The sequence below is a fragment of the Impatiens glandulifera genome, chromosome 8 (genome assembly GCF_907164915.1).
Source record: "Impatiens glandulifera chromosome 8, dImpGla2.1, whole genome shotgun sequence".
NCBI classification, from domain to species: domain Eukaryota; kingdom Viridiplantae; phylum Streptophyta; class Magnoliopsida; order Ericales; family Balsaminaceae; genus Impatiens; species Impatiens glandulifera.
Window position 1 is genome coordinate 25,049,100 of NC_061869.1, and position 13,495 is coordinate 25,062,594.

Sequence of the window (13,495 nt, forward strand, 5' to 3'; positions counted from 1 at the left end):
ATGGGCCAAGTATTCCCCGTCCCATAGATCTTTGAATTTCAGAAACTTTGGAACTAGGACATGTAGTTACTTCATGACCAGTTCTTTGATCAGTATTGGGATCGGTGGAGTTAGGACCAACAATAGTATCATCCACAATAATAGGACTTGTGCCAGTATTATGACCAATATAGCCGGGATCAGCAATGGTTGCACACTTTTCATCAGGACCTGTAGTAGCAAGTCCGGTAGCTTGAGTAGTTTCATGATCAACAAGTCCAAGACCAGACTTAATATGGTCAATATGGCTAGGAACAGTAGCTTTATGAGAAGCTCTAGGACTGGTGTGTCTATGTCCAGCTTTATCAGGACCGATACCCTAACCAGGACTGACATTTTGAATAGGACCTATTCTTGAGAAAACAGAATCCCTAGGACCGGTGCCCTGAACATGACCAATATGATCAACGTTAGTAGGGCCAGCTTGTACCCTTACCCACTTCATTCTTTTTCCTATCTTCTTCCTTACCCTTATCTGTTCTTGCTTTTGGTTGCCCATCTTATCATCCTTAGTGCGTTCATTGCTGTTAAGTTCAGACCTGTTCACATTTCTCTCAGCCTGAGCCTGGTTAGAGTCATTGATATCGCTTACTTGAGTGTTGTTATTGGCCTTCGATTTTAGATTATTATTGACTGGACATTTATTCGTAGCGTGTGTGAAAGTGCTACACCATATACATCGATTTGGTTTCCATTCATATTGTACTCCAATGTCAAATAAATTTCCCAGTCTATCTTTAAGTTCAAGCTTGATTGGAAGAGAGCTACTTGGATGGATTTCGACACTAACTCTGGCCACAGATGCACGCTCATAACCTTCCATTGCTGGGTCAAACATAAGTGGTTTGCCTATAATGCTTGAAATATAGGCCAGGCCCATCGGGTTGCACATGTGTGGTGGAACATTCTTGAGATTTACCCAGATTTGTTCAAGTTCAGGCGGTCTATGATTAGTATTAAGTTCTTCGCTCCACTTGTACAACTTGAATCTTTTTCCCCTGATAAAAGTATATTCGCTCTCTATGATCGACTTTATTTCGCTTCCATTCCTGAAGGATAGAAAGTAGAATCCGTGATCAATGATTGTGATCCTCTCTAGACCAGAGGATTCCCACTGACCCATCAACGTTCTTTTAACCTCAGCAAATGGTGCTTTCATGTTGCCCATAAAATGACCAACTATGACAAACTCCCATGCCTTGACACATTTTTCTTCAATTTCGGGTGGGAGCTCAAATCGGTGAGGATGATCAAGTGTAATTACCTTTGGGAATAAGGTGTCTATCTGGAATTTTCCCTTTTCTGGATCGCTCATGGCATTTCCATTCCACACCTTTCCTTCTTGCCAAGTTTTATTTGGGTTGCTCATGATAGTGTACACCTTTGTTTTATTACATTTTGAAATTTCCTTCATGGCGTCAACCGTCCACTTGATCACTTCATCATATTGGTCTTTGTTGAAGAGATTCCAATTCTTTAGATAGTGAGTTTTGAACTGAGCATTCATCTGATCATTTCTTTCTTGGGGCATCGTAATCTCTTGTTTATTAATTTGGAAAAATAGCTTCTTCATCTGGTTTCTCAGTCCTGCCAAATTTGCTATTTCGTTTTTCCTCATTGACCACGTTGGACCAGCAGTAAGATCCTTGTTATCATCCTGAGTATTTTCTTTGCCAGGAATTGCAGCAGTAGGAGGAGCTGAGGAGGTGACTGTTTCAGGGATGCTATCTTTCCTGACTTGTTTGTTCTTTTCGGCCCATCTAACCCTTATATTTCCCACAAAACCGTTGCCTTCAATTGTTCCGATCTTCTTTAGAATATCCCCTTTAGTGCTCTTCTCTTGTGTATCAGTTTTCCTCTTTTGAATACTATCAATTGGCATTTCAGGATCCAGATTAACGAGTGGAGAAAACGCACCCAGGTTCAATATCTCAGAGTTAGCCTCGGGTGTCACAGTTTCCTTGGGATTTACTTCAACATTCTTCTTAGAACTTGAGTTATTTGCCTTCATGTTTTTCCTTTCTTTGATTTTCGATTCATTCTTACCCTTCTTAGCTGTTTTAGAATTATTCGATCTAGTTTCTTGATCGATCTTTTCAATTTCAGCACTTGTTTTGGAAGAATTATGTCTCTTTGCTTTTGGTTTGATCTTTGTTGCCGATATCTTCTTCATGGATTTATGATATTCGAGGTCGCATATTATTGTTTCATCATAGTCAGTGCTATCGTCTGATTCCAAATCAACATCTATGCTTTGGTTCTTTTGATTCGACCGGTGGCTCATAGCTTTGTTAGTAGATTTATTATCTTGGCGATTAGGACCGGTAGAAGGTGGATATGTGATGTCAGGACCGACATTTAAAGAGATAGGACCGGCATTAGAAGAGTTAGGACTGACATTAGAGGATCTAGGACTGGCATTAGAAGAGCTAGGACCAGCATTTGAAGAGCTATGACCGACGTTTGAAGAGCTAGGACCGGCATTTGAAGAGATATGACCAATGCCATGAGTAGTTTTAGTGTATCCAGGACCGGCGTGTTCAGGATCAATGACTTGAATATTCATGTTATCCACCCTTGTTAGACCCAACTTTTTTGCAACCAAATTATCTTTTTCAGACCCAGCCAAGCGAAAACCGTTGGCTAACCCCATATTAGACCCGGCCAAGCGAAAACCGTTGGCTAACCCCTCATCAGACCCGACCAAGCGAAAACCGTTGGCTAATTCTTCTAGTTTCATACATTCTTCACCTCTTATACCCTGACTTAAATTCTGACCCAACTTATTTGTAGCTTCCATGAGATCCATACCCAGACCCAGATTGTCATTCATGATGTCATCAATCAACGAATCAATATAATTTCCAGTCAAGCTTTCACCATTGGCTATACCAATCAAGTTCAGTTCATCATCCTTTATATCTGTATTATTAGGCTTTTCTAATTTAGCTGAATTTATTTCCATGAATAGCTCTAACTCAGATCCAATTTTTTCAGTATTTCCAGATTCTGTTAGACTATGTCCTTTAATAGTTTCAGCTAGATGTGCAGGCTGTTTAGAAGATCCTGCAATTTTAGCCTCAGTTTCAGAATCCTGGGCGCATTTAGTGTCTTCTGTCCAACCTTTTTCAAGTCTAGTACATAGTTTGGATATCTGACTTTCCATTTGATCCTTAGCAGGATAGGTAGACTTAACATTCTGATCATTAATGGAACCCGAGACTTTTAGATTTGCAAGATTTCTCATTGTAGAACAAGACTCTGAAATTATATCATTCTTTGGACCTAATGGACTCTGAGCAGCTGATATCTCCAACCCTGTAGAGGCAATTTCAAAATGATCTATTTTGCCCAGTGTAGCATCCTCTTTAGTAGGACCGGTAAAATTTGTTTTCTGATATTTCTCTGCACCTGAATTACCCAAACTGTCATGTTTTCCTGCTTCTGAAACTGACCCCGACCTTGTAATATTCTTTGAACCTATTAATTCTCGATCAACAGTCTTATTCAGCTCTGTCATACTTACCTCAATAGGAACACCAGTACCAACTTCAGTAGGATCATTCAAAACAGACATAAATCTCAGCATAATGTTTTCACCCGATTCAGAAACAGACCCCAATTTTGAACTTTCAATAGGACCCAATAAACCTGTGCAATTTATGTCATTTTCCTGCATTATCTTAGAGTCTTTTTGACAGATTATCTCCAACATTGGGACTGAATTTTCAGCACAAGCGACCCGATTGTCATCAATTTTAACAAGTCAAGATTTCAAATCCAATTTCCCAACAGAATGACCGGTCAGGTCTAGGGTACCAACCATCGACTCTAACGGTCCATTCTGTGCAGCAAGTCCAGTAACAACAGAATTTTCTGGAATTAAAGTCCTATCATTTCTATATGCAGTACTGTCTTTTCCTATCAATTCAATCCTATCATTTCTATTATGAACATGCATATTGTTACAGTATAAATCCCCAATAGAACTATTCTCATGTAATTCATCAGCATGTGGAAAAGAACTCATACCCGATGATGTATTTGGCATAGAATCAATAGGCGCATCTTCTCCGTTGTTTAGGACTTCATCCATGATTTCTGGCTTCTTCTTCCTGGGATTGTTAAGAGACCTGCGAGTTCGTCTATCAGACCTAGCCTTGCTGCTTGTCGACGGCCCCTTCAGCACCTTCTTAGGATCATCAGGGCGGATTTGAAGGACGCCCCTTGCCCGAGTAACTACACTGGACGGGCGCGTACCAGTCATTGGAAAGATCAAGCGCAAACTGCCTAATCTTCAAAGGAGCCACAGAGGTTGGAATTCTGCAGCAAAGGGTGGGCGCAAACAGCACGATTGGAAACCAATCACACCGGAACGGGGGCTTGAAAATAATTGCTCAAACAAGAAAGGGTTTAAGCAATTTTGGAACGGTCTGTAGCTACGAAAGCTTCCTCCAGACCGAACACTTGATTCAAACGGCGATAAAGAAGTTCAATGGAGACCTACCCGCGCCTCGCGGTGTGGTTTGATGTCCCGACCGAGGTCCGAACTAACCTGTAAACGAAAAGTGAGAAGAGGAGGGCGACCGACGCCGATTTGACGTCAAGTCTCTGCAGAAGGGGGTTTGACGAAATGTTCCGGTAAACGGTAAGAGAAGATGACCGTGACCGTTCCTTGCACAACAGAACACGTTCCAGAGGGCGCACGACAACCGATCGAAGGTGCTGGAGGATGGCGGCTGACTTCCAATGTAGAAGCGCGGTCGCGGCAAGAATCCGTGTCGTTTGTGTTGTTCGTGCCGATCGTGTCGATCGTGCCGAATGTGCCGATCGTGCCGATTGTGCCGATCGTGCCGAAAACGACCTAAATATCCGATCTAGAAACTATAATCGTGATTTCTCCCGATTCCTCCGTTCAAATTGAAATTCCTTCGGTCAGATTGTAGGGGGGAAAGAGACGCATCTACTAGAGAAATTTGAGATCATTCCGACGTCAAAAGCTCCGGCGGCGTTGATGTGCCGGTCGTGCCCGATGTGAGAAAAAATCTCCAGAGAAAATTTCTCTCTCTAAGTGCGTTTTGAAATTTTTAAAGATTATGTTAGCATTTGTTATTTTCAATTGATTGAGGAGACTGTCTCCTAGGTTAAGAGTTCTGGACACATCTTCCCTTTTAGTTTCTACAGGAAGTTGGGAGGTGGATGACACATTGGACGGTGTGATTTTCATGAAACTGGGTTGGAAATCCATTCCATCACGCATAGCCGCGATGATTATTAGGGCATAGATGTGGGAAGTTGTTTTTGACATCCACCATTTAGAAGTCTAACCAGAACAGGTTTTGGAGTTCTCTTTGGGTCAGGGATCAATCATGTTGATCTCTGGTTCAGTGTTATGGATAAGGTGCGGTAATATATTGGAGTCAAAGAATGTTTCATTAGCGGTGAACATATTGACTTTATGATCCGATAGCAGATTCTTTGCTATATTCGGCTTGGCGATCACTTTCTGATCGATCAAGTCATGGAATAAATGTTTGAGAAAACTACAGTTGTCAGTAGCGTGGCCCTTTGCTTGGTAATAGTCATACCAACCATTTTCATATTTTCCCAAGAATAGTTTGACTGTTCTTGGGAGAGGGGTTTGACAAGTTTCTTTTCTTTGAGAATCTTCATCACCTGGATCAAAAGCATTCCTAGGTCATCAAAGGCTATAGGAGGTTTAAGTGATTTGGGAGGTATGCCCTTGGTAGGATTGGTTGTACCTACCTTAGGCTATGGAGGCTTACTTGGACATGCCTTTTGAGGCGATTGGTCCTGCCAGATAGTGGTCACCTGGTGTACTTGCGTCTTTTACTTTCTCGGGAAATGACTTGAAGGTGGGGTTGATTTGATTGATTTTTCCTCTTTTTCTTCCTTCTTGTAGACACCTCATTTTTACACCCTTAATATCTAATAAAAGTCCAATCTAATACAATACTCATGTTCGTCATTAGACTAGAAAAAATATGTCTTTTGAAAACTGGCTTAGAAAATCCTAAAAATGATGATCCAAAGGATTAATTTAAAAAATGCTCAAGTCCCGAGTCCCCTTGTACCTTTAGAATAACCGACACTAGAAATCGTGAATTGAGTATAATGTTGCTATTTGAAAATATGTGCAGAAGGTGCCCAAAAGAGGTTAAACTGAAGAATGGGTCAAACGACGAATCAACTAGCCAACCGGCGAGTCAACCCAAGTCAAAGAAGGGTAAAATACAAATCGAATGGATGTGGGAAGTGTTTGACTGGCCTTTTGAAGATTTCGAAGTTGAAAGAGGAGATTATTTGAAAAAGGGTTTATTTGAAAAAGGAGAACCTGTACCTTTGAAACCCTTTCAAGCTACCAATGAACCCAAAACTTCATAAATTCATTCCGACTCCAATACTGGATGGAATTCAATGATCTCGAATGTTTTGAAAAGACAAATGAGTTCCCTTTCATCGTGTTCAACTCTATTTCCTGATGGTGTCCTCAATCTAGGTGAAAGATCGTTATAAATGAAAAGTGTTCTTGAGAGATTTAATCTGAACTCCCTTTCACTTAAAATTTGTAACTTGAGTTATGGTTGATGGTTTTGGGTGATTCAAGTATAGTTGAGAAGCTGATTCACATAACTTGCAAATGGCACCGGTCCTAAACCATAATTCGACATTTAAGGCCCTCTCCCGATCAGAAGAAGAGAAGCAACATAATGAAATCATATCCCAGGAGCTAATTAGGGGTATGCTGCTCTTCTAAAAATCTTATCTTTTAAACCACTAATCCATTTTTAGTGTATGAGCTACCATTGGAAATCTGTTCGAGTTTTCTTTCCAATGATGTCAAGTATCCCTCCCAGTTCGCCACAGAGCTCATCCTAAGTCGCCCGTAGTGAAGCTGGTACATGAACCGGCATGTTAAACGACTAAAGAACTTTGAAAAATCATAACTCAGGCTAGGAATGACTATTTGGGTTGATCCAAAATGGAGATTGAAATAGTTTTCGACAATGATCATTCCGCAGGTTCACCTATAGAAACCTTGTTACGACTTCTCCTTCCTCTAAATGATAAGGTTTAGTGGACTTCTCACGACGTCGCGGGCGGCGAACTGATAGGATCGGCAACACCAATAAAGACGGGGGTCTGACTATTGATGTCGGCTTAAGAAAAACGGTTTGATATAAATCCTATTAAGGATTTAAATCACTTTCTATTCTTCACAAATACTTGCAAACTCTTGAACGATTCAAGTGCGGAAACATTTGCTTATGTTTGAAGCTAAGAACCAAAGAAGGAGAAGATGACAGAATGTAAATAACACAATAAGTTGTTTATGGATGTTCGGAGCAAACTCTCCTACATCACCCCTTCTTCCAACCACCGGAAGGATTCACTATACTTTTCTTTGAATCAAATACAGTTTGTTGTCTAGCTAACACTTTGTTGAAAAGAACAACCTCTGTTCAACTTACAACACACTATTAATGACTAACAAATAGTCCAGTAACTTATCTCTCAACTATACGTAGTGATTTACAAAATACACATGAGAATAAAATATCTAGAGATAGAGTAAGTTGATTCAAGAAATCAAGCTTTTAGAAATCTGTTGATTCAATGAGAGAGAGCTTAAACTTCTGTCTTGTAATTTCTGCTACTTGCCATCCGTTGTCTTTAGGCAACAATATATTCTTGAAAAGATTCAACAGTCGAATCCATCTTTTGGACAGATGGCAAGCGTCCATTAGAAGGCCGCCCATAGTACACAAGTACAACAAGCACTGTGCACATGGGACGTGGCCGTTCCAATCTGGTAGTGGCCAAATATATTCTTCTGTAATTGTCCTGCACAGAACAAGTAGTGGGAAGAATATTTACCTACGTGACATTCATTCATTGGATACAATTAGCTGACTGTCAGACTGTACAGGAGAGAGAGTAGGAGACAACTAGTTGATTGTAGGTAGACGAATGCTAACTTCAAGCAACTTCTGAAGCAATGCATTAGACGTATTTCATTAGACTGCCAAGACTAATGGAGTTAGACTACCAAGTCTAACTTTATATCCCATTAGACCATCAAGTCTAATGGAATTAGACTGCCAAGTTTAACTTTACATCACTTCAGACTAATATGAAGGAGTTAGACTACCAAGTCTAACTTTACATCCCATTAGACCATCAAGTCTAACTTTACATCACTTTAGACTAATTTGGAGGAGTTAGACTGCCAAGTCTAAATTTACATCCCATTAGACCACCAAGTATAATGGAGTTAGATTGTCAAGACTAACTTTACACCACTTCAGACTAATCTGAAGGAGTTAGACTGCCAAGTCTAACTTTACATCCCATTAGACCACCAAGTCCAATGGAGTTGGACTGCCAATTCTAACTTTACATCAATTTAGACTAATCTGAAGAAGTTAGACTGCCAAGTCTAACTTTACATCCCATTCGATACCAAGTCTAATGGAGTTAGACTGCCAAGTCTAACTTTTCATCACTTCAGACTAATCTGAAAGAGTTAGACTGCCAAGTCTAACTTTACATCCCATTAGACCACCAAGTCTAATAGAGTTAGACTTCCAAGTCTAACTTTACATCCCATTAAACACCAAGTCTAATGGAGTTAGATTGCCTAATCTAACTTTACATCACTTCAGACTAATCCGAAGGAGTTAGACTGCCAAGTATAACTTTACATCCCATTAGACCACCAAGTCTAATGGAGTTAGACTTCCAAGTCTAACTTTACATTACTTCAGACTAATCTGAAGGAGTTAGACTGTCAAGTCTAACTTTACATCCCATTAGACATTAAGTCCAATGGAGTTAGACTACCAAGTCTAACTTTATATCACTTCAGACTAATCTGAAGGAGTTAGACTGCCTAGTCTAACTTTACAAAACTTCAGACTAATCTGAAGGAGTTCGACTACCAAGTCTAAATTTACATCCCATTAGACCACCAAGTCTAATAGAATTAGATTTCACGTCTAACTTCGTGCCTGTTAGACGCATATTAGATGCCCTACGTCTAACTACGCGTTGACTTTGCTCGTGCACGTTGACTTTGAGTTGTGCCTGCAAATTAACAAAACTGTAATTATTCATTCTGCACCTCGTGATATTCGTACTTAGGTCACTTATATGACAGGCGGGCAAGCTTACCACTACACCACTTAAGATGTTGATATCTAAATATATATTTATATATTTGATATGACTAACAATTATTGAACTTAGTTTTATCCTTTTATTATCAAAAATTATTTCATCAATCATCAAATCAAAATTGTTAAGTTATTTTAAATCAATTAAAAATCTTAACCCAAAAATTTCTCCCTTTTTAATTATTTAAACTAAATTATCAAAACCAGTTTAAACATTAAAAATCTTAACCTAACAATTTCTCCCTTTTTGATTATTTAAGCTAAATTATCAAAATCAGTTTAAACATTAAAAATATTAACCCAACAATTTCTCCCTTTTTAATTATTTAAGCTAAATTATCAAAACCAGTTTAAACATTAAAAATCTAAACCCAATAATTTCTCCTTTTTGATTATTTAAGCTAAATTATCAAAATCAGGTGAGTTCATTATTTAAGCATAATCTAGGCATTATTGTAAACTAATAATCCTAAAATTATTTCTAAGGTAAGAAAACTTAGACTCAAGAAGTGGATTAGTGAAGATGTCAACCACTTCAGGCTGTTGCTTGTCATATGCTATGTCCGAGCAACCGGCTGTCCAGATGCCATTTGACTCTTTCAGGCTGCTTTCCTGTTTTACCTGCATTCAAAGACAATAACGAATCTGGTACCCATTTTTCTTTGGGTCCATGGCTTATTAGTCCCTTGGGAATCTATACTTTGATTATTTTTATAGATTTCCCATGTTGCGTTGTGATCGGTGCGTATGATTTACGCTTATTCGACGCCTTCTTGCTAGAACCTGTTCCCTTAACTTTAGAGGATTATTTTTGTTTAAAACTGCTTGACTTCCTTTTAGGTTTTAATATGCCAGACTTTTTGGCTGTTTTCTTCTTACATTTCAGCCAGCTAACAGTCGGCGGAGCATAAATAAGGTCATCCTTCAAGGTTAGCTTCTCACATCTTAAGTCAGTTCCATTATCTGTTAAGCTCCCTTTGACAAATTTTATAGACTTAAACTTGTTAGTTTCTGGGTTTAAATATTTTACAGAACTGGTGTGGGTCATTGCTGTCAAATCCTAAACCGGATTTGCATCCGTCAGGCCTTAGCATTGAATTTGTTGTCTAACAGCGTCTCCAGATTTTGTCCATGAACTGACCACATACTTTAAACGTTGGTTTTCAGAAACTAGAGGTTGAACCTTTTATTTGAGCATCCCATTCTCAGATGAAAGCTCAGCCACTTTGTTTTCAAAAAACTTTGGTTCATAAACTTCAGATGAAGAAGAGTTATCAGGTTCATATTTTTGTTTCATTTCATTAAATGAGTCTGATCACTTCTTGTACTCACCAACCATGTCATTGAGTACAGAAGTTAAATAATCTCAAGTAAAGTTTTTCGAAGAGAAGTCAAATACCTTAGATTCCTCATCTTCCATCAAGCATGTGACGGCTTCGTTATCGCTTTCGCCAGATGAATCCTCTGAGTCGCTATCGGCCCATTTGGATTTACTTTCAACGCTCACAATGACCTTCTGATAGTTTCGATTCTTTTTCGTTTAAACTTTTAAGCAATAGATCTGAATCAGCTTCTCCCAGATTTCTTTAACAGAGGAGCAGGACTTGATCTCACAAAACACATTCATGTTAATAGACTGGTACAAGATATTTTTGGCAGCGTTGTCCAAGTTGTTTGTCACCTTATCTTCTTTTGTTCACTCACATCTTGGCTTCACAATCTTTAAGGGACCATCAGTAATGACACTCCACATATCGTAATCAAGAGCAGCCAAGTGAGCTTGCATTCTCATCACCCAATAATCGTAGTTATCTTTCAAAAGAAGAAGGATCTCGTTGATGATAGACATGATTCGGGTTCTTGATGCTTGAGAATAGAAAACAGAGATCTAATACCAATTGATAGGATTGACAACACCAATAGAGACGGGGGTCTGACTATTGATGTCGGCTTAAGAAAAACGGTTTGATAGAAATCCGGTTAAGGATTTAAATCACTTTATATTCTTCACAAACCCATGCAAACTCTTGAACGATTCAAGTGCGGAAACGTTTGCTTAGGTTTGAAGCTAAGAACCAAAGAAAGAGAAGATGACAAAATGTAAATAACACAGCAAGTTGTTTACGGATGTTCGGAGCAAACTCTCCTACGCCACCCCTTCTTCCAACCACCGAAATGATTCACTATACTTTTCTTTGAATCAAATACAATTTGTTGGCTAGCTAACACTCTGTTGAACAGAACAGCCTCTATTCAACTTACAACACACTGTTAATGACTGACAAATAGTCCTGTAACTTATCTCTCAACTTCACATAGTGATTTAAAAAATACACTTGAGAATAAAATATCTAGAGAGAGAGTAAGTTAATTCAAGAAATCAAGCTTCTAGAAATCCGTTGATTCAATGAGAGAGAGTTTCAGCTTCTGTCTTGTAATTTCTGCTACATGCCATCCGTTGTCTTTAGGAAGCAATATATTCTTGAAAAGCTTCAACGGTTGAATCCATCTTTTGGACACATGTCAAGCGTCCATTGGAAGGCCGCCCATAGTACACAAGTACAACAGGCATTGTGCACATGGAACGTGGTCGTACCAATCTGGTAGTGGCCAAATATATTCTTCTGTAATTGTCCTGCACAGAAAAAGTAGTGGAAAAAATATTTACTTACGTGACATTCATTCATTGGATACAATTAACTGGCTGTCAGATTGCACAAGAGAGAGAGTAGCAGACTACTAGTTGATTGTGGGTAGACGAGTGCTAACTTCAAGCAACTTCTAAAGCAATGCATTAGACGTATTTCATTAGACTGCCAAGTCTAATGGAGTTAGACTGCCAAGTCTAACTTTACATCCCATTAGACACCAAGTCTAATGGTGTTAGATTGCCAAGTCTAACTTTACATCACTTCAGACTAATCTGAAGGAGTTAGACTTCCAAGTCTAACTTTACATAACTTCAGACTAATCTGAAGAAGTTAGATTGCCAAGTCTAACTTTACATCCCATTAGACACCAAGTCTAATGGAGTTAGACTACCAAGTCTAACTTTACATCACTTTAGACTAATCTGAAGGAGTTAGACTGCCAAGTCTAACTTTACATCCCATTATACGACCAAGTCTAATGGAGTTAGACTGCCAAGTCTAACTTTACATCACTTCAGACTAATCTGAAGGAGTTAGACTGCCAAGTCTAAATTTACATCTCATTAGACCACCAAGTCTAATGGGATTAGACTGCACGTCTAACTACGTGCCTGTTAGACTGTACATCTAACTTCTTGCCTATTAGACTGCACGTCTAACTACGTGCTTCTACTTTGAGCTTTTCATTAGACGCCCTACGTTTAACTACACGTTGACTTTGCTCGTGTGTGTTGACTTTGAGCTGTGCCTGCAAATTAACAAAACTGTAATTATTAATTCTGCACTTCGTGAGATTCAAACTCATGTCACCTGTATGACAGGCGGGCATGCTTACCACTACACCACTTAAGATGTTGATATCTAAATATATATTTATATATTTGATATGACTAACAATAATTGAACTTAGTTTTATCCATTTATTATCAAAAACCATTTCACCAATCATTAAATCAAAATTGTTAAGTTATTTTAAATCAATTAAAAATCTTAACCCAACAATTTCTCCCTTTTTAATTATTTAAACTAAATTATCAAAACTAGTTTAAACACTAAAAATCTTAACCCAACAATTTCTCCCTTTTTGATTATTTAAGCTAAATTATCAAAATCAGTTTAAACATTAAAAATCTTAACCCAACACGAACCGTCCACGTCGCCGCGATCCGAACACTTTACCGGACCATTCAATTGGTAGGAGCGACGGGCGGTGTGTACAAAGGGCAGGGACATAGTCAACGCGAGCTGACGACTCACGCTTACTAGGATTTCCTCGTTGAAGACCAACAATTGCAATAATCTATCCCCATCACGACGAAATTTCAAAGATTACCTGGGCCTGTCGGCCAAGGAAATAAACTCGTTGAATACATCAGTGTAGCGCATGTGTGGCCCAAAACATCAAACGGCATCACAGACCTGTTATTGCCTCAAACTTTCGTTGCCTAAAAAGCCATAGTCCCTCTAAGAAGCTAGTTGTATAATGGCACCTCCGCATAGCTATTTAGTAGGCTGAGGTCTCGTTCGTTAACGAAATTAACCAAACAAATCGCTCCATCAACTAAGAACGGCCATGCACCACCACCCATAGAATCAAGAAAGAGCTCT

The 13,495-nt window shown here is 39.0% G+C and overlaps 1 pseudogene; it reads right to left on the minus strand.

Moving 5' to 3' along the window:
• Positions 1-7,055: 7,055 nt before the first annotated feature.
• Positions 7,056-13,495, minus strand: part of LOC124913211 — a 28,070-nt pseudogene continuing 21,630 nt past the window's right edge.